The 20863-nt window shown below is 38.2% G+C and overlaps 1 protein-coding gene across 6 annotated transcripts in view; it reads left to right on the top strand.

Moving 5' to 3' along the window:
- TBL1X (transducin beta like 1 X-linked) overlaps positions 1-20863 on the top strand; it is a 193253-nt gene that overhangs the window by 98319 nt on the left and 74071 nt on the right. For 4 of the 6 annotated variants that reach the window (XM_062603635.1, XM_062603638.1, XM_062603636.1 and 1 more), the window contains one exon: positions 4890-4997. The exons of the other annotated variants lie outside the window; for them this stretch is intronic. The gene's annotated coding sequence lies outside the window, so the exon portion shown is untranslated. The remainder of the gene's footprint in view (positions 1-4889; positions 4998-20863) is intronic. 6 annotated transcript variants of the gene reach the window in all.

A 20863-nucleotide genomic window follows, 5' to 3' on the forward strand; every position in this document is an offset into this window, starting at 1 on the left:
ATTGTATTTATATATAATGTTAATCCGTAAAGAAACTAAAACCCAGCACATCAGCAAAAGTTTTGCAAAAGTTGGAATGTTCTTTTCACTAACCCGTGCACTTTTTAGGAATCACTTTAGAAAATGCATTGTAGGTTGGTTTTTTTTTTCAGAAGGGTGGCATAATTGTTGATGTCCTATTGGAATCTTCCATGTCGTTCTGGTTTACTATGAGTATAATCCCCCCAGGGGTTGTTTGAAAATACTAAAGCTGTTTATCAATTTCAAAGAAAGCAAAATATTCATGTTGTGTACTAGGTATCCTGCATTTCTTTCCCAGAGATACAGTGAAATTTCTTAAAAATGCTTTTTGTAAGTCAGTGTCTATTGAAGATGGCCTGTTTATTATCATCTAAACTCTCCCATGCCTTTAAAAGCCAGAAAGAAAAGGGATAATACTTTTATTACCCAATTAATCTTTTTTTTTCTTTTTTATTGTGGAACAGCATTAAGAGAACAGTAATGTTATTAGTTTGGTTTCTCCTTGTCTATATTGTTTAGTAAAAATAAATGAAATTATTTAGTTGAAACTGCAGAATAGTATTTAAATACAGATAAGATTGGAAAAATATTTATCTATATCTATGTAGAAGAATTTAGTTGGAGTTGCAAAAACATCTTCCTAAATGATGTGACTAATTAGTCTGAGTTTAAATGAAGAGGAAATCTACTATACTGTTTAGGTGCTCTTTCATCTGGCCACCTGCAGAGCTGATAATTTCAAGTGCCTCCTATAAATCTTGCCCCCAGTTTCAGTTTCCTAAAGTTATGCAGATGCCTGCAAAAGGAAATCTACATATAAAGGAGTAGATAGATGCAGTATTTTGTCTGTGGCCTACTAAGGGCAGCACCAAATTCAGGCCTCTCTTACGAGAATGTCACTTTATTGACATCTCAAATGGTGCTGTGCAGCTTTGGCACTGACTGTGAGCTTGTACTCTGCCATGTCCTGGCAGGCAGCTGCTTTCCAACTGGCACTGCAGGGATGGGGATGAAGGGCAGTGTTAGTGCTCTTCAGTTAAATTTGCACTTCTGATATAACCAGGGGGTTTTGTACAGACTGTGAGTTGGAGTCAGGGTTTTCCATGGTTTTGCTTCACAGAGGCTGTGCCCGATGTTGCAGCTGAGAGAAGATCGATGGATGTATTTGCATTGTCTGGCTGACTTCTCTGTTTCAAAAGTAGTGCAGCATCCAGAGTCAAACTGCATGTCCCAGATTTACAATTAGTGAAAATGAATGAAATTTCTGACCTATTATTTTCAGTTGCTATTTAAACATGGTTAAATATCCTGGCACCTTAGCAGCCCAAGGCATAGAAAGAGTACTAACGTGAGCTAAATTGACACTTTGAGTCTGTTTCCTTATCTTTGCTTAAGGGTTGGAATTTTTAAGGTTGCTAATTATGAGAGCACTTCAGTGTAACATTTAGGCCGTTTCTTGTTCTTTTTTTTTTTTCTTCTCCCATTCCCCCTTTTGTGAGAAGCCCATGTTACGTCTGTACCCTGAGGAAGGCTGCTGTTGCAGGGAGAGAACTGGAAACACGGTGCTGTGGGGCTGCGACAGCACCTGGGTTTTACCAAGGGCAGGGAACTGCTTGCTTGACCCACTGAAATAACTGGAAGAAAGCTTTTTCTGCCCAGAAAGCTTACAGCCCGCAGACACAAGACGGGCAAGTGGTTAAAAACACAAAGTACTGTTATTCATTGCTCTGCACCTGTGAAGCGGAGACACAGCATCAGAAAACAGCATTCATATTGCCTGCCTTCAGTCATCTCACTGGTGCCCCAAATGACCCTTGTGAAGAGAGCTCCAGCTACTACTCTACTGTGACTGAGTCCTTTCAGATCATGAAGGAAAGAATAGGCTTCCTAAATTAGAAGCCAGAATATTAATTGCAGCAGAATTTAGTCCACGTGTCTCTGTGAGGATGGTTGTAATTCTCTGCCTTCACATACGACCTGAACACACATTCAGTCTTTCACTGTATATGTGCATACATATGTCGCTACGTGCTAGCACCAGAGGCTCAGTATGCACAGTGCTCAGCGCCATCCAGTGCTTTAGTTATAAAGCCAGAGAATTGGTTTGGATCATAATATATCCTCCGTGTATAACCAGGAAGGGATGGCTACATCACCTGTACTCCTTTTCTCCATATTGCAAACATTGCCTATCTATATATGACTACTGGATAACTTGTGTTTTCACAAAAATTCCTCTCCTAGAAAAGTCCCACAGAGCCTTGATATCAACAAATGGAGGATCTCTGCATTCTCCTTTTGATAACTACACTAAAGTCACAGGTGATGAAAAGCATGTGCTTTATTTCTCATCTGCATTTGATGTTGGCTTTCAGATGCTGATTTGTTTTGTGTATACCCTTTTTTGCTAGATTAGCATGCTAGTTGGTACTTAGACTTTTCTCCCCATGAAAATACTTAGGTGCTATAATCAGGTCATCTGGGTTTGGTGTTTTTTTTTAATAAACTATATATGTTGATTTCTCCAAGTACTTCATATTAAAGTATTTTCTACAATAATCACTTTTGCAGCTGTATTCTGTGATGTCTGGTTGGTTTGCATTTTTTTTTTTTCCAGTCTCTTTCTCAATTGTGGAAACCTTCATCCTATTGTAGGTAGTCATAGTTTATAATATTAGTACTGCCTATGAAAATTTAAAAGCATTTTGTGTCTTTGTGTACTGTTGATTTCAAAGCTTATATTAACACTGATTTCTGCATGAAATTTAGATTTTAAGAAACTTTTATTGTTGAATAAAGCCTTATGGGTAGGAGCATCTGCTACCACAACAAATTGTTACAACCATCCACATGTGTGCTCTCACCCAGTTGTAAGGGAAAACTATGTAATTTTCAAATGTCACTAACACGGGTAATATAATAATAAATCATATCTTTTAATCTCTAATTTGTCTGTTTCCCCTTGTTTCATTCTTGAAAATAATTTATTTACATGACTCTAGTCTTCACACAGAAACACTCTTCTGGTAGAGAAACAGCATGAATGTTTTCACCGAAAAGTTGTCTGGCAAGGTAACCAAAACCAGTCCTATTACAGGGTTCGATTAGCTCTACCAGCCTGTGTTCCCAGTGCTGCCTGTACTGATGCGTTCTCCCTGCTCTGTAGCACATGGGAAGATGAATGACCTTTAAGTGATCCTGTCACTGATAAAAGATGCCAGTGAGCCAGTATGTAGGATTTGTAAGCAGAACAAATGAAAACAAGGCTCAACCAATTTAAGAGTATAATTATGCCAGAAAGAATTAAAACCATTTCTTCAGTAACAGTGCTTCCATCTACAGTGCTACAATATGAGTAGCTGGTATTCTACAGTGTCCTTTAAACCCCATGAGTCTTGCCAAAGCCTTCAGGTGAGCCAGTTATTTTCCTGCTGTTTGTCATCAGAGCAGCACCAGGATACATTAGCTACTGTTGCACAGCATAATGCCAGTGTGTTCAATAGAGAAGATTTTAACATAATACTCTCAACAGTTTTCCCATAAGACATGGAGAAGTTGTAACAGAAAAAAACTTTAATTATTGTTTGCATTTTCAGATTTTACGTTTACACAGTTACACTTCTTGGGCATGTTGTATTTTGCATAAACATAATATGCTCCAGGGAATGATGAAATTGGAGACAATTTGAAAATAAGATGAAAAGATGACAATGGTCATCTCAGAACGCCATCTGAGAATGAGATAGGTAATTATATAGGCAGTCAGGTAGGTGGAGGTTCATAGCGTTTAGCAGACAGAAAAACCACAGACCTGTAGCTGATGAATTGTTTTGCTTAGTCATTTCTTGTCGTCTCCAATTAGAATAGGTATAACTCTCAGGTGAGCAGTTGTGTTTGGTTAAATGGTGTGCTTGTCTCACGGTGATGTAAATGGGAACATGTTGTAGTACTGCAGACAGAATTAGAACTGTTTTTTATGAAAGGTTCTCCTGATGATGTGTTTAAATATGTTATTTATTAAATTGATTATATTGCAAAACGTTCCTTAATGTATAGGTTTAAAAGCTGTTAGACATTTGTGTGGAAGAGTGTAATTAATTTAAAAACCCTCCAATGAATATCTCATTTCACTAACAGCATTTAATTCTTAAATTATATAAATAAAAACTGAGCAGAAGTCTTAAGGTTTGAAGTGCACAAGCATGAAACTACTCTAGATACATGGCAGTCAAATGGTAGAGGACATACAAAATAAGGCTTTATTCATCATGCTTGTTGGCAGGTATGGAGAAGTCTGCACATAAGTTTATTACTGCAGAAGAATGCTAGGCTGTCTTTCATGTCTGATTTTCATAAATGCTTTCCTTTAGACTTTTCCCCCCAAACATAGAGGAAGGTAATTTCTTTGGCCTGCTTACTTCCTTTTGCACAGAAGTGATGCTCAATCAATACCCACTGGAGGCTTTCTCTGGGAGCACTTTGTGTGTCCCCCCACTGTTCTGAAGCAACGTGCTGGCATTTCAGTCCCATGCTCAGCAGTGATTCTGGATGAATTGCTTGCTGATGTTACACTTGACCAAAGATGCTGAAAATTTTTGAACCAAGCTCATGGTGTATTAGGACTCTTCCAGGTTCCTGAAAAAACACAAGGCTTTGCAAAGCACTCAAATGCTGTGAGGCACTGGGGCTTGCCCTTGCCTTTCTAATTCTTTCTATGATGGGTTTGGGTTTTTTTTTTCCTTTACGGTTCTGCCAAAGCTCCTGACGTGGGAGCTTGTACCTTGGTGAACACCAGAAGCAAAAAGATGTTCGTGTTTTGATGAGGTGATGAAAACAGGCTTCACGGGTACCTCTGTCTGTCGTTGCAGCCCCCTCAGCTGTCAGATGCGGTGATCTCCATGGTAACTCAAACCCCCAGACTCTTGACAGCAGCCTTCGAGGAGCAGCATTCAGCAGCTCAAGGGTCTCACGACCAGGTAAACCAAAAGTAATTGCCAAACAAGCGCTTACCTCGGGTACACAGTTTCCTTTCCAACTGCCTGTCAGGTTTTTCCCTTGTGAGCAGTTCCTTTGCATACATGTGATGATGTTCTTCTAACCGTGCTCTCGTTTGAGGCAACAGCAGTCCAGCTCTCTCAAATAGAGATGTTTGGCAAAAAGTCTACGTTTATTCAGAGTTGGCTTGTAAGCTACAGATTGAAGAACCATAAAGTATCAAAGCAAAGAAATATTGTATGATTCTTCAAGTGGCTTTGGTGTTAAGTAATTACTATGGTAGGAAATAAGCCCAAAACACATCAGTGGTAAGATCTGTCTTACCACTGTGCTTACACCACAGTCAGTACTGCCTAGTCCTAACATTAGGCCTGAGCTCTCTTACCCTACTGGAATGGACCAGAGACTGTTTCTGTGTTCATGTAACATTCATTGATACTCTGCAGCCTTTTCAAATTGCTGCTGTGCTCTTTTTACGCAACTTTCTAAATTCCTCGTTATGCTAATAGCAGCATGTGGAGCATTCTGGTTAACATCTTAAGGAGAATTCTTCCCCCTTTTTTTTTTTTGAGAATTATGGAGAAAACGAGAAAACAAGATCTTTGAAATCTTGGGAAAACAATGTTGGGGCTACACAACTGTATTCACTAATGCTGTGAACAAAAGTAGTATCTCTGGTCTTACGCACTTACGTGTGTGTGGGTTTTATTACTCCTTTTTCTCGTAAAGGTTTCACTGGCATTTGTATTGAATCTTTACCATGAAGATTGCATTTATTTTGTTAGCCCTTAGTTTCCATGCACCATTTTCTTGGTCTTCTTCTCCTCCTTTTTTCACCTTCCCTTTTTGTTTTTTTTCTCCTTCCTTTTTTCTTCACCTCTTCTTTCTTTGTAAGTCCACTTGGCTGTAATGCAGAGTCCCTGTCTTACAAAACAATCCATATGATTCTGAAAAACCACTCTGCTACCTTCATTAGCCAATCTGACATTCATAACGCTATCAAGGACATTTACTTTTGTATCGTTTGTACTCTTAGATGTTGTTGAGCTAGTACTGGATGATTTTATTGGAGAAATTAGAGCACTTATTCAATTATTATTTCCTGTTAATAGCTGCTGTTCTATATCTCTTAGTCACATTTGATGATACTGATAATAATTTCTCACTTGGAATGTTGTGGGGCTGTATGCACGTTTCATTATGGAGTAGCTGACCACAGTTTATAGCATCTGATAACAATCAGATGATTAAATCAAACTTTCAGTCTTACTGACCAAATTTCTATAAAATCTTGTTGATTGTTGACTGGCATCAGTTTTTTCATGTCATTTCCCAGTGAATTTATCAGTTTGCTGGTGATTTTCCCTGAGATTAATAACAGCTTAGAACTCTATAATTACAGAGATCATGCCGCTTACCATCTTCAAATATTGGCAGAAAATGCTAGCAGTCTTACTAAATTTCTCTGGTGTTTAAAAATGTATTGAAAATTAGCATCATTGAAATGATACTCTTGCAAACACTTTTAGGATAGTAAGGCACAAATTATCTGGGTGTGCTAATTTAAAGTTGTCTCTTAACATTCATTTTGGTTACTAATGGCCTCCTTATCTGCAAAAACGCTTGTTTTCTACTTACAGAGAAGAAAATATATGTTGGTTGGTTGTTGGTTTTTTTTCTGCATAGCGTGTTTGTATTCCTTTAAAACATGAATCAGAAGTTGTAGGTCATCTGCTTTCTTGTCTGTTTCATTTAGCCCAAAATGCCCTATTTGAATTAATTCCTAGCAGAGGTTTATTTTGGTTGGGCTTTGTTGTTTTTTTTTTTTATTTTTTAATATGAAATTTATATTTCAGTCTAATTATGCCCTTAACCCAGAATCAGAGTGTGGCCCAGTTTGCCTTTTTTGGACTATGTAATCGTGGCAGTGGAGTAGGGGAGTACTTCCGCATGTTCATCTCTGTACTTGCTCCCAAGTGCAGAATTTTCATCTGGTTTTCCAGATGTGAACTTCCACATTAACTGAACTTTACATGTTGAATGTGCAGGCCCAAAGTACGATTATCCTTTTGGTGTTTGAAAAAGTATTCTAGGAATAAAATCATGATCCTTCTTGCCATAGATGTGAGTTGCTGTTCCGAAGGCCAGAACATCCCAACTTTTCACCAGATACATAGCCAATAAGTGATTATCAGTCTTTTTTTTTTGTGTCACTCTGAAGATCAGGCAGATCCCCAGGATATCTTTTACATTTTCCTTCTGAAACATACAGCTGGTCTTACGTTAGCCAGAGATTTTGTAACGGGGAGTGACAGTATGTGGTTTACCACTTTTCCATCTCATAGTAACACTGGGACTTTTCTCTCCATGAGGGAGAATGCCTCTAACCAGTCTAGGGCAAAGAGGTCAGGTAGAAAATGTTAATCTGTGCCTGTAGAAAATGGTACAGGTTTCAAAGAAAAGCTCTAGGAAAATTTCATGTAACATCCTGGCATTAAATGTTGTAGAAGCTCCTTGATGGATTTTGGAGAATTGTTAGGAGCAGCGGTGCAAATCTGCTCAGGCAGTTGTGTAACAGTCGCTTATCTGAACCAGTCAGAGGAAATGCTAAAGCAGAGGAAAACATTAGGATTTTGCAAAGATATTTACCATTTTTGGCAGATCTTCCCTTGTGTCTGGGAGTGGACCCCAGAAATTTCTTCAGTCCTGTGTTTTACTGGTTTAGTAGTCCAAGCTAGGGCAACAGTTTTTACATGATGAGTATTAGACCACTTTAGTAATTTCTACTAGGTAGACACCAAAAATACTTCCTCAAGTTAGTAGTGGCTTTTGAAACTCATGGCCAAAGTCACTATCAAGACTAGTAAAAGTAAGTTTTAACAAAATATGGTCATGTCGATTTTGTTCCATGGATTATTAGGGTTATCATTGCTTATTATTGATAGGAGAGGGGTAACGAGGCTGACTCTGTTGGCATCATGTGTGATATGTTGTCTGCATAGGGAGTTACAGTACGTTGACTAGAAAATCTTACAGTGTAAAAAAGCAAGATGAAAGTGAGATGTGGCAAAATTAGATGCGGAGTTCAGTTAGAAACGGAGTATTTATGTGATGCATACCTAGGAAGAAACTGATTACTCTTTACTAGATTGATGTTTATTGTGTGAATTAGTTACTTTTAATTTAAGAATGAAATGGATAGGGTGTAAGAGATTTCAGTAATATCAGCTCATCTGCTGAACAGGTTTCTGTTGTTCAAGGAGTTTGGAATAGGTGTGGTGGGAATGCCACAAAGTAGATGTGATAGTGCAAGTTCAGTTAATCAGTTAATTTCAGAAGAATCTCCATCTTCAGGTGGCCTGTGAACATGGCATTTTACTGTCTAATCTTCACTCTGAATGCTGCAAGTGAAAGGAATACAGTTATTGTTTCTCAAAAGTTTACTTAATGGTAGAGTTACAGTGTAGATCAGTGTGAACTGGTGAGATTTCAGGTATAATTAATCAAAATGGAATTATAAGCATGTCACTTATACTACATTTTTACTTATACAACAAGGTCACAGGTTCACACTCGTCTTTGTAATGGAGTACCTTGGCACAAGCTTTTCTTTCGTGAGTGTGATTATACTGACTTAGTAAAGTCATAGTGGTATAGTTAGAGAGTGAACAATTACCACCACAGAAAAAGCTGTGGTGATTTAAGCTATTACAGAGCCCACTCCTGAACTAAAAGAGCAGCACACTTTAGTACTGTCTCTGATTGTTTGTGCAAAGTCCATTTCCAGCCAGCTCTTGCTGAAGTCTCTTAAAACGTACTAGGATGTTCTATCTTTAAAGAATGCAAGGACAGATTAGTCAGACTTTTGCTCTGGTTCAGCTGTGAGGGACAGTGAACTCAGTTAAAGAGCAGAGGTAAACAGCTGCAGCACACCCAGTTTTCCATGGGTGCAATCGTATGAGCAGTATGTCTCAAAATAGCCTTTATATTGACTTGAGGGAAGCCCATTCCCTTTGAATAATCCATATTGCCTTCAGACCTTCACATGTGAGATGACTTCCCAGGGTTGTATCTTGGTGCTCTATGTCCTCATAAATGGTTCAGGAGATTGGGTTAATATGGCTGTCACCTACTCGGAAAATACATGAGGAACAGGGAAGACACCCTTCCAAATAATACATCAGTTGTAATAAAACAAAGCAGGTTTGTACTTTTTGTTATATGTGAGACAGGTAACATTTTGGGGTGGTTTTTTTATTGGCTACTCTGTGAGCTCCAGTATAAATTAGCAAGTGTCCCAAATATCTATAATATGAATTGTTTTTATCATCTACTTAAATCAGCTTAAATAGGCTTAGTTCAACTGGTGCATGCACAAGTTTATTTCTCTTTTATCTAGCCTGCTTCTAGTTCTAATAAACAGAATAATCAATCATAGGAGCCATCTTCTATAGCAGAATTGTATATATCTGATCAAGGAAATGTAAAATAATTTCTCGTCCCTACTCAGTTCCATCCCCCCATCATAGTGTCTCTGGATATAATCATTCAACTTAATAATGTATACATTGCTTGAATGAAAATGGATAAAAAAGATGTTTTAGTTTGTATATTTAAAGGATGATTACATTCAGCATTGTAAAACCAGTTTTAAAAGCATACGATATTTTTGATTCTCCACAACACAGGAAAGATGGCAGTCTGGCTTGGAGAGTTCTTCATACACAAGAAGGCAATGATGCCATGTTCTGAAGAGTTTATACTTTAGTAATCTGTATTCATACTTACGAGTAATACAGCTGGTTTGAGGCCACTGGCACCTTTCTTACTGATTGTAGTGAGTCCAAGACTCTGGCTAGGCAGTTTCTCTCTTCACTGGCATGTAAAGTGCCAACCAGAGCCTGAGATAGCTTCATAGAAGATACCATGGGAAAAGAAAAGAAAAAAAAAAAACAAAACCAGCACAAACCAAAACACACACACAAAAAAAAACCCAAGCCCTTTGGGGGCCCCTTCCACTCCTCAAAGCAAAACAGAAAAATACAATTAAAGCTTCCCTTTAGGTTACTGTTTGAGAGCCTCCTTAACAGAATAGACACATCAAAGCTTTGTTCCCACACAGAATTGGAACTGACCTGCAAATGAAATAATATGATGCTGAACTATATATTTACATTCTATATTAATTATCTATGGTATTTTAGTTATACATATATAAAACCTTATATAGTTAATAACTTTTGTCTAGATAATAACTATATAATAAAAACTGTCTAGATAGTAAGTAAGTATAATACCTATTAACCCATTTAATAACTTTTGTCTAGTTATGAAAAATGTGTATGTGAAAGATCAACTTGCAATTTGTTTATAGTAGTATTTTACAGCCACTTAGTGTACTTTTGCCTTTGCCAACCAGTCTTTGTTTTGTGATTGCAAAAGGCATTAAGGCAGACTTGCATCCTAGCACATGTTCAGAATATGTCTCATAAAATATAGTTGACAAGATTAGAAAAACAACCATCTGTCTAAAAAAGTATGCCTGCCATACTAGTTAATGGCAGTTTCTGGACTTTTAGTTCAGAAGTACTCTTCCACATCATGATTCAGCAAAGAGTTTCTTCAGAATGGTATGTAAATACATCCTGAGCACTCAAATGCTGCTTCTTGTATTTTAGCTTAAGGGTGCTGCTGCCTTTTCTACTGAGCACTGATATCAAAACAAAATTAGTTCGGCGAAATCTCAGTCTCATTCAGGTGTTGCTGATGGCTTTTATATAGCAATTGAATCATACAGCCCATATAACTAAACTAGACTTTAAACATATTAATCATAGAATCATGGAATGGTTAGTGTTGGAAAGGACCTTAAGATCATTTGGTTCCAGCCCCCCTGCCATGGGCAGGGACAAGCCCAAGGCTTTGTCCAGTCTGGCCTTGAATACTGCCAGGGGTGGAGCATTCACAACTTCCTTGGGCAACCCATTCCAGTGCCTGACCACCCTCACAGTAAAGAACTTATTCCTTATATCTAACCTGAACTTCCTGTGTTTAAGTTTGAACCCATTACCCCTTGTCCTGTCACTACAGTCCCTAATGAAGAGTCCCTCTTCGGCATCCTTGTAGGCCCCCTTCAGATACTGGAAGGCTGCTATGAGGTCTCCACGAAGCCTTCTCTTCTCCAGGCTGAACAGTCCCAAGTCCAGGTAGATGACGACAACTGGTTTGCCCCTATCCATCAGTTCTGTAGCCCCATCACAGAAGGCCACCAAATTGGTCAGGCAGGATTTCCCCTTAGTGAAGCCATGCTGGCTGTCACCAAGCACCTTGTTGATTTTCGTGTGCCTTAGCAGAATGTGTGCCTTGGAGAATCTGCTCCAAGATTTTGCCAGGCACAGAGGTGAGACTGACTGGTCTGTAATTCCCCAGGTCATCCATTTTCCCCTTCTTGAAAATGGGGGTTATATTTCCCTTTTTCCAGTCATAGGGAACTTCACCTGACTGCCATGATTTTTCGAATATGATGGACAGTGGCTTAGCAACTTCATTCGCCAGCTCCTTCAGGACCTGCAGATGGATTTCATCAGGTCCCATGGACTTGTGCACATTCAGGTTTTTAAGATGATCTCAAACCTTATCCTCCCCTACAGTGGGTGCAAGGTCTTGATTCTCAGCATTCGCCTTCCAAGACTTGAGCGTTGTGGCTGGAGCACGTGCCAGTGAAGACTGAGGCAAAGAAGTCGTTGAGAATCAGTGATGATCTTGACTTATTATTAAGTTCAGTGTTAAGGACTTGCTTAATATTAGAGAAACTTTATATGTCTGTAGAGAAAGGAAATGCAGAAAATATGCCTATTTGTCCTTTGAGCTTTCAAGTTATGAACTTTGTTCCAAAAAAAAGATTTAACATGAATATGTTTTGACATCAAGATGAGTCTTTTCCTCTATATTAGAAATTGAGCATTAACATACAAAAACAGTAATCCTTTTGCTGGCACAAAAGAAGGGTGTAGTGCACCTTTTTGAATAAACATTGTAATTTGACCTTAAACAAAACCATGTCTCCTTGTTACTTATGTGATTCCATTCTGTGAATACAGATATCAGGTATCTTCAGTCATTTGAGGCTTAATAACTTGCTTCAAAATTTGACCTCAAATGTAAATTAACCCCATGTTTTAAAAATATATTACTTGAGGTTTTAGTGCGGTAACCTCATTTTACACTGCCAGTGTAATGACTTTTTTGGAAATTCTGTATTTTTTGAGCAAAGTTCAGCTGTGATAAAATATGACTAAGGCTAGTTTTGGCATCTGTCTGCTAGGAGGTCTGTCCAGCCATGTTTTCCTAAAGCACTGCTTCAGACCTCTCCAGATCATATAATACCATTCCAATTTTCAATTTTCTTTTAAGCAATTCTAGCTTTATGTCAAAATCATAATGGGATGATTTTGTTTTAAACAATTTCATCTGATAAATATTTAGTAGTAAGCTAGAGAAGCTGTTTTCCCTTTTTATGTATGCATTCGATTTCTCTCTAAGATACTGATAGGTCTTTGCAAATGATTTGCTTAAGGGTAAGACCAAATGTTTTGAACTCATCATAATTAGATTATGTTTTGGGAATCTATTAATATATATAGTCTTTACAAGCTGAAAGACTGAAAATTCACCATGTAAGTAGATGTCTAGAATTATGCAAAGTTCATTAAAAATAAAAATGTAACAAATATGCTATCAGTTTTAAATTTAAAAAAATAAAAATAAACAAGGCCAGAGCAGTAAAAGTCAAGGAAGCAAAGCTGTTGAAGTGGTAACATCGATCTCGAGGCTGTGCTCCAAGGGATGAGAAAGGGGATCAGTATAAGCAGTTGGGTCAGGGAGGTTGAGTGGAAGAGAGGAAAGAATGGTCTGGCAACCCCAGCTGGGAGGGTGGAGCATAGGGATGCTCTGAGATTTTCTACTCCATAGGTACTTGATCAGCTAGTGCATTCAAAATAAAAAAAGAGGGAAAATTTGGTATCTACCTGTGGTAGATTAAGCCTGTTGTTATTTTCTATTACCAGCTTTGTGGTAGGTCTAAATACAAATTTGCAAACTGTTCGCTTGGTTTTGGTTTTGGGTGGTTTTTTTCCCTTATAAACTGACCATCTTTCTTTTCTTTATATTAACTTTTCCATCAATGTCAGTGTTTCCAGAATTTCCAAAGTCTCCTTATGCAGAATCTCCATTTCTCTTGCAGTGCATATTTCAGTCATTCTCCCAAGCTTTCGTGGTGCCATGTCTCTCAGAGCTTGCTCTTCTTACTATGATCACCCATCCTGTAGTTGGTGTCCGCTCTCACCTTGCATACAGTGCTAAGAGTAAAGACTGTCTTAACTTTGCTGGAGATTTTTGTAGTCTAGCCTCTTTGCATATGTTTTTCTGTTGACTCTTTTAAGTTGATTTTGGTTTAAGATTTCACAGGAGAGAGAACATTAGGAACACATTGCTAGGTAATGGTCTGCGTCATTTAGGTCTGCGGTGGTTTTGCATTCCTAAAATTTTGACACAAATATATTGGAGACAAATGAGATTGTATTTGTATTGATTTAAACCATTGTTGCTATGCAGTGGAAGAACTGTATGTCCTTTTGAAAGAGAGAGCAAATTAGGAGTATCCTTGTTTTAACAGGGATTGAGAAAATAAAACGGTGCCATGTTTGTTACTTCTGGAATTGTTGTGTTGATGAAATCTTTTAGGTATGTGGGTTTTGCTGTGGCTTTCTCCCAGTTGCTCTACTTGGCCACTAACCTCAGCCCCAGGACTTCTTTATATAATTTTAATTATGCTTTCAGTAGATTTAGAGAGCATTTTCATGGCAGTGGTTTTTTACTGTTCTAGAAACTTGCATCATTCTCCTTATTGTAATTGATTATCTTGAGAAGATACCAGAAGCTTGAAATGGAAGATGTAGTTAAAAGCTTAGCAAAGACAGCAGATCCCAGCCTCTCTTCTATGAAGGTGTTACCATGGAAAGCAGATGCTGAGCTGTTTACCACAGTCAGACATGATCTCTCTGTTCTAAATTAAATCTACCCATGATATTTAGTATGGAGCTAATCAAATCACTTGTACCATTTGATCTGGTCCCATTGCCCTTTATTATCAAAGCTCATTTAAACTGCTTTAAATAGAACTGAACTGATAAAACAGATAAATTAATGCATCTATGATCACATTTTGCTGCTGTTGTGTTTTGTATTATCTGAGTCTAAAGACTGGGCATAAAACCCCCTAAAACTAATGACAATTTATTGTATACTATGTTTTCTCATCTGAATAGTTCTATTAATTTAGCCATTCTTGTTTTGAACAATGCAGAAACAATGCAGTATAGCTTTTCATTAGCCTGTAGAGTTCTTAACAGATATATCACATAAAAATTAATATTCCTTCTGGATCATAGACAATATATAAAAAGTTGTTGGTCATTGCTTTAAAAGTACAGATTTTTTTCTCCTAGTAATTTTGATTTAACAGTTGAAAACAACAGTGATTTCTTTCTGGATGGTGCGCAATCTCACATAATTAATGGGCTTCTCAGTCCAGGATTGGAATAAACCCAGTCAATGTTATGCTTTCCCCACCCCCATTTGTATTGCACCGGCTCAGTGCAGCAAATGTTAAGTAAACTAACCTGGAAGCAAAAAGGAATTGGGCTATCAGTAGAATTCTTACAAACCTCTTACTTCCTATGCATTTTATAAAAGCTCTAATTACTAGTTTGGGTTTGCTCATCAACAGCATTTGATCCTCTATAATCCTCAACTTTGAATTCTGTTGGTTGTTGGTTGTGTCTGTGCTGTCTTCTATACCTTTGATTTGGCAGCTAAGGAAGTTATCCCATTGAAGGCGAAATAGCCCGAGACTTGATTCCTGATTGGTTTTACAGGCATTTTTAATGCTTTACTGTCTAATTAGTAAACCACTACTGAAATTAGGCCCACCTAAGCTGAAATGGAGGTAAAAGGATGGGGTCAAGACTTAAAACCAAGATGCGGTTACTTACTGCATGCAGTTCAGATGTGACTGGATTTTGCAGAGCCCTAGGGCTTGGGGAAGGGATGACAGGATGCATCTTCTTTCCAAGTCATTTGAATCAACAACTGAAATTATTTAGCTCTTGCCGCTGGCAGAACTGTTGAAGTATTTCCAAATACTTAAAAGATTTGGGAGGGGGAAGCAACAGAATGAGTTTCTGTGTTCTGTGCTTAATGGTGCGCCATCTTTCAAAATGTTCGAAATAAGTGTTGAACCCAGTGAAATAAACTGTTACCTCTTTAAAAGGTATTTGATTATGCTAAAGGCTAAATTATGCCTTCTAATTTCCATGCAGATTCTGGAAAGTAACAGTGTAACTTGTAGCTCGGGTATCTTTCAGATACCTTTGCCAAATACTGAGAACTGGTGCTGTTGCACATGGTACCAAATGAGTGTTTACTGCATTTTTGACCATTAGCCAGAGTCCATATTGATGAATGACAGTCAGATGTAGCATGCCCTTCCTGCGCAACAGTCAAATGGTTGAATAAGTTTTGTTCAGATACAGCTGTACGTGACTATCTACAGCAACAACACTGCAAAAAGGGGTCCCTAAAGATCTGAGCTAATTTCACTTTGAGACATCTTCTTATTAGCAGTAATGCACAAGAAAAAAAAGAAAAAGATCTGCAAGGTTGGCTTTCATTTTCCCAAAGTCTATTTTATTCCCATTGACTATAGGAGTAATATAATGAAAAGCAACATAAAATCCAAAGTCCGTAATGCCATTTGTTTAAATGCTTTTCAGGCCATACAGTAAGAAGTGGAAAACCTTGTCGGAGAGCCATGGTGCCATATTACATCTGCCCAACCATAGCTGAGCTCCCCAAGGTGGAGTGCTCCCACTCCTAAGTGGCCTTGTAGCCTCCTGGGGCCTTCAGCCATCAGGTGTTCATAGGGGTTTCAGTAAGGGCCAAACTGCAGGGCATATAAATACTTTTATTGTATCCTTTGACTTGATGATCTCTAAAAGGTCTTTTTCAACCTAAATAATTCTATGTACTACTTTCAACTCCAGCCCTTCTACTGCCTACATAATCTGGCGCAAATGAGTTTGATTTTTTTATATATATTTTTTATAAATATTTATACATATAAATATTTATACATATTTATATCTCTATGCTACAAATATTTCCAGATTTAACCATTCTCTCTTTTAATGGTAGCAGTAATAAGTGACTGATACCAAAACAAGGCAGATGACAGTGATCATTTTTTTTTTTTTAATGTCAGTTATCTAATTAATGCTACTTGGTACAGAGGAAGTCAGGTGTTCATTTCAGCAGATACTGTAAGTGTTGCCAAGTTTAGTCAACTGTGTCTTGGAAATAGAAAACTGCAAAAGTTTCAGCATAAAGATAACCTTCATTCTGAATACCCCAAGTCCTGAGGGGAAATAGGGAAATTCTAAAAGCGTAACAAAGAAATGATAAAAGACAGAAATAATTGTGGGAGATGATGTAAGAAAGATTGAGCTGAGAAAACAGAGAAATCCATCTTTTCTGCACTTACATGTAGACCCTTGCATCCCTCCTCTTCTTTCTTGTAAACTGTGCCTTCTTTAGGCCAGCAAGCAATGAGGTTCTGTAAGTACTGCAGGATCACTGTCATGACCCTGCTTCACTTGAGAACCATGAAGTCTTACCCTTAACTCCTGTGAGTTTAGTCAAGAGCTTTAACTACAAGTTCTTTTGGAAAGAGGCTTTGCCTTTGCATGTCCTGTCAGAGGGACTTGCCATGTATGTGCAGCGATTAAAAAAATAACTGCTAATACCAGTGATGAAAACAAGGGAGTAAAAAAGGCAAGGATGTGTGTTTCTGCAGTTGCTGAAGAATTGGTTATATGTTTAGCACTTCATTCTGTTCCATTAAGGAAGCACTTTTGCTTTTCCAGAAGATGAACAGAGGAAATATGGAGATGATCGGTTGTAAAGGGAGTTTTTAGTTGTCTTAAGTACAGGCACAAATTAGATTTCCCCTCCCCTTCTTCTTCTGGATATCTGCCAATTAATAATTTGAATTAACAGGAAGCTGGAAGGTTGGAAGTGTGATGAAATTCAATCAACCTTGAATTCAAAGTCAGTGTTGTGGGGTTTTTCTTTTATTATTGTGACGTACCTTGAAGGGAATTTTGAAAGTGAAGGTATGTGGTGGCTTATAGCCTTTGATAAGGTTTGCATTGTCATCTTGGGGTTTGTTCCAGTTTTTCCTCTTGTCCAGCTGATTACCAGCAACACCTGGTGAGGTGGATGAATCCTGAGTGAAGTGTAATAAAGCACTTTACTGTGGGTTGTAAGTAAATGATTAAGTGGAATTTCCCAAGGTTGCAGAGCTGGAATTGAGAATCAAATGTAATCTTTAGGAATCAGTCTTCAGCCTGAACTGCTTAGTTTCTCTTGTTATTTTGAATTATAAAACCTACTGCATTAGGACAATATGGAGCAAGCTTAAAATATTTTCTCTTAATTTCAGTGTTCAAATCGTGGTTTTATTCACAAAGCATCTTGTGGTTCCAAATAAATGTAGTAATTTTCAGTACTACAGACGTTTTTCTTTCTCTGGCACAAAAATGGCTTAGGGATTATACGAGACAAAATATAGGACTTAATAACAAAAATTTTATCTCTGGATAATACTGTTTTTCTCTATGGTGCAGGTGCAGGTGGCTGTTACTAAATTTTGGGATAGTTCCGAGCTTTTAAAGCAAGGAGGATTGTGTAGGATGTGAAAACAAATAAGTATCTTTTTAACACATGTTTTTAAGCTAATGTAAACACACTAACAATCTGTAATTAATCACTGGATTTACCATGAGCTCCATTTACCATCCAACTCACTTGTCAGGGTGGTCAGACTACATTATTTAAGCTGATAGGTGAAGAAAGATTGGAAAACAGTAGTGAAATTCTTTCTACAAAGGGGTTTTTCTGAAACTAATTCAGTATCTACATCTGTCTCTTAATATATCACACAATTTTTTTGCTTTAATTGTAGGGTATGAGTTACACCTGCATTGTGGCCTCTGCACCATATTCTCACTTGAGCAGAGACATTTTTAGTGGCAGGACCAGTGCAGTAGTTTAGCGTGCCATGGCAGGAGTCATGGTACCTCCATTTCATCATTCACCTACTGAAGCCACCTTACCTCTTGCTGACTGCAGCTGATAGAACACACCCTTTCAGGTGTAAGTCGAGGTCACAAAAGAAATCTGTGACAGAGCCAGACATCTTGATTGTTACCCTTTTTTTAATCAGTTGCTGCTGTTCGTATTAAGGTAGCATCTAATGTAGCACTCAGACTTACCAACTGAGGGGTGACACCAGGGGCCCTGGGGTGCAGATGTCCTGCCAGTATGGACTGGAGGCTTGTCACAGTACCTTGTCCTGAGTGCAGGGCAGCTGCAGATCTGGAGCGTGACCCATGTCTCCTTCCACCTAGATTGCATAACTGGGAGCTTCATTCTACCTGTAGCCCTGGCTTCTGTCGCTAAGCCAACCAAATAAAAATATGTCTACAGTTCCAGTAACAGTCTGTTGCTATTTTTACAAGCACAGTTCAGCTGACCAAGAGTGGCATTTCTTCTTTTAGCTTGTTCAGGGCCATTTATTTTCCGTAGTTTTGAGGTTAGAGAGATTAATGTGTGACTGTATCGAGTACCAGACTTCCTTTTAAAATTGTAGAGAGTTTTGAACACAAGGAAGGAAAATGTCATTTCTCTGTCAAAGTATAGGCCAAGGAGTTTAATATTAGAAAGTGTAATTTGAACTTCAGACACATAGAGCAGAGTTTTCCCTAGAGTCCCTAATGGACAGAAAAAACAAAGCTCCTTGGTGAATTTTGCTATAGCACTATAAAATTATGAAGTAGTTCCAAATGAGAGAAGAAAGGCACGTTTTATCTCTTCTGTTGTGTGTCCTGTGGCAGTACGTGTACTTACTTTTTCATTATATTTGAAGCGCCACAAAATGTTTCTCATCTTCTATATATGAACCTATTTGAAATAAATGTGTCGTTCATCATCATAATCAACAACTTTTTGTAAGTTGTTCTAAGTTGATGTAGTGCCCAGAACTGGAGCGGAATATGAAAACCAGTCTAGCAAGTGCCAGAAACAGCTGTCATACAAAAGTTGTTAGCTGTTTTAGTTACAAGTCCCAAGTCCGCAAGCCTTTTCTGTCGTGTGTCTGCCCCTTGTTGATGTGCAGTTGGGTTTCAGTTATGGCCTGAAGCTACACAGTAATGAGCTGAAAAGGGCAGTTGAAGCACCAGGGACACTTTTCAGATTCTTCCCCTGAAATAATATTCTTGGGCAGATGAGCAGTCCTCTTTACTTTTGTACAGTGGGCTTCACCTTCTCTGTGTCTCCCAGACTACACTTACATTTGCTTTAGGGTCTCAGCAGTGTGAAAGGAGCCTTCAGAGACTGTGAGTATCCTGAAAGAGGCTAAATCATCAGTTTATTGCATGGAGTAACACCATTTATGTCTATTTACATGAATTGCTGTACACGTGGTAAATTACCCACTTTGTTAAGCAGCACTCCATATGAATAACTGGTTATCCTCAGAAAGGGAAGTAATTTCTGGCATAGTTGCTGTTGGGTTTCTCAGAGGTAGCTGGTTGTTATGTTTCAAACATGTAGTTTTAATAATGGCGAGGTCAAAATATTTAAATCTGGACTTTTTTCCTTACTATTTCCAAGACTGTGTGAAGACAGCCTCAAGGGAATCTTTTGGAAGAGTTTATTCAGCAATGCTGAATCTCAGTAGTATCCCCAGTATCATTTCAGAAACAGGTAATTTTGCTCTGTGTTTGCTGTCAGAATATGGAGCTGGGGTCAAAAGTACCAGCTGACTCTTAAAAGCAAATGGCTTGTCACATTCCCCTTTGGAAGCAGCCAAAACTGGAGACAGGATATTTTTTATGACACACATTGAATTCTTGCCAGTGACAAATGCCAGGGTACATTATGAAAATAAAATAATACAGTGCTGCCTAAAATGCCTGACATAACTGTGAGTAGAGGTACCCATGTGCAAGACATAGCTCCTACCTTTCTTTGCTTGGTGAGAACAGTTTCACATGTACTAAGGTCGCCAGAGTAGTTGTATCCAGCAAAGCTCATGTCATGCATGAAAGTACATAAAGACCATCTGGGAAATATAAAAATAGTCTGTCCTGACTAGATGATTTGTGTGGTGGCCAAGGACTGATATGCTTATTCAGTAAATGGCAAAACAATGTCAAGCTTGTTGGGAAATAACCAGCCTCCATTTCATCCATCCTTGGGAATGGCCTGGTGTCTCATGGAATGAAATCCATAAGGAGACTTTGGACCACACGGTTTCTGAATGCCCGTGCGAACTGATGTGTTTCAGTGCAGGCAGTGGAAATGTTAAGATTCTTCTTAATATTTTAAGATTTTAGGTTTGGCATTTTTTCAAACAGATTGAGAGTGATAGTAATCATCTTCACATCTGTTCACATGGTTTTTAAATAAAGTTATAACAAATTTGTCATTCAAGTTACTACATTCTGCCACATGCCAGGCAGCTTTATTCAGCAATCTTTCAAATGGTTTCTGCTATGGTCCCATGTGAAGATAGTTAATAAGGCAAGACCCATCTTTTTTAATTGACACACAGGAGTGCAGCACATACAACTTAAATCTAGGAAACATTGGCCAGGTTCTTGGCTTTTTTTTTTTAAAGCTCAGTCTAGGGAGAACGATTCTAAACCAACAGAAACAGCCCTAAGCA

Source organism: Pezoporus occidentalis, unplaced genomic scaffold (assembly GCF_034315485.1).
Source record: "Pezoporus occidentalis ecotype Australia unplaced genomic scaffold, CSIRO_AGI_Poc_V1 ctg81, whole genome shotgun sequence".
NCBI classification, from domain to species: domain Eukaryota; kingdom Metazoa; phylum Chordata; class Aves; order Psittaciformes; family Psittacidae; genus Pezoporus; species Pezoporus occidentalis.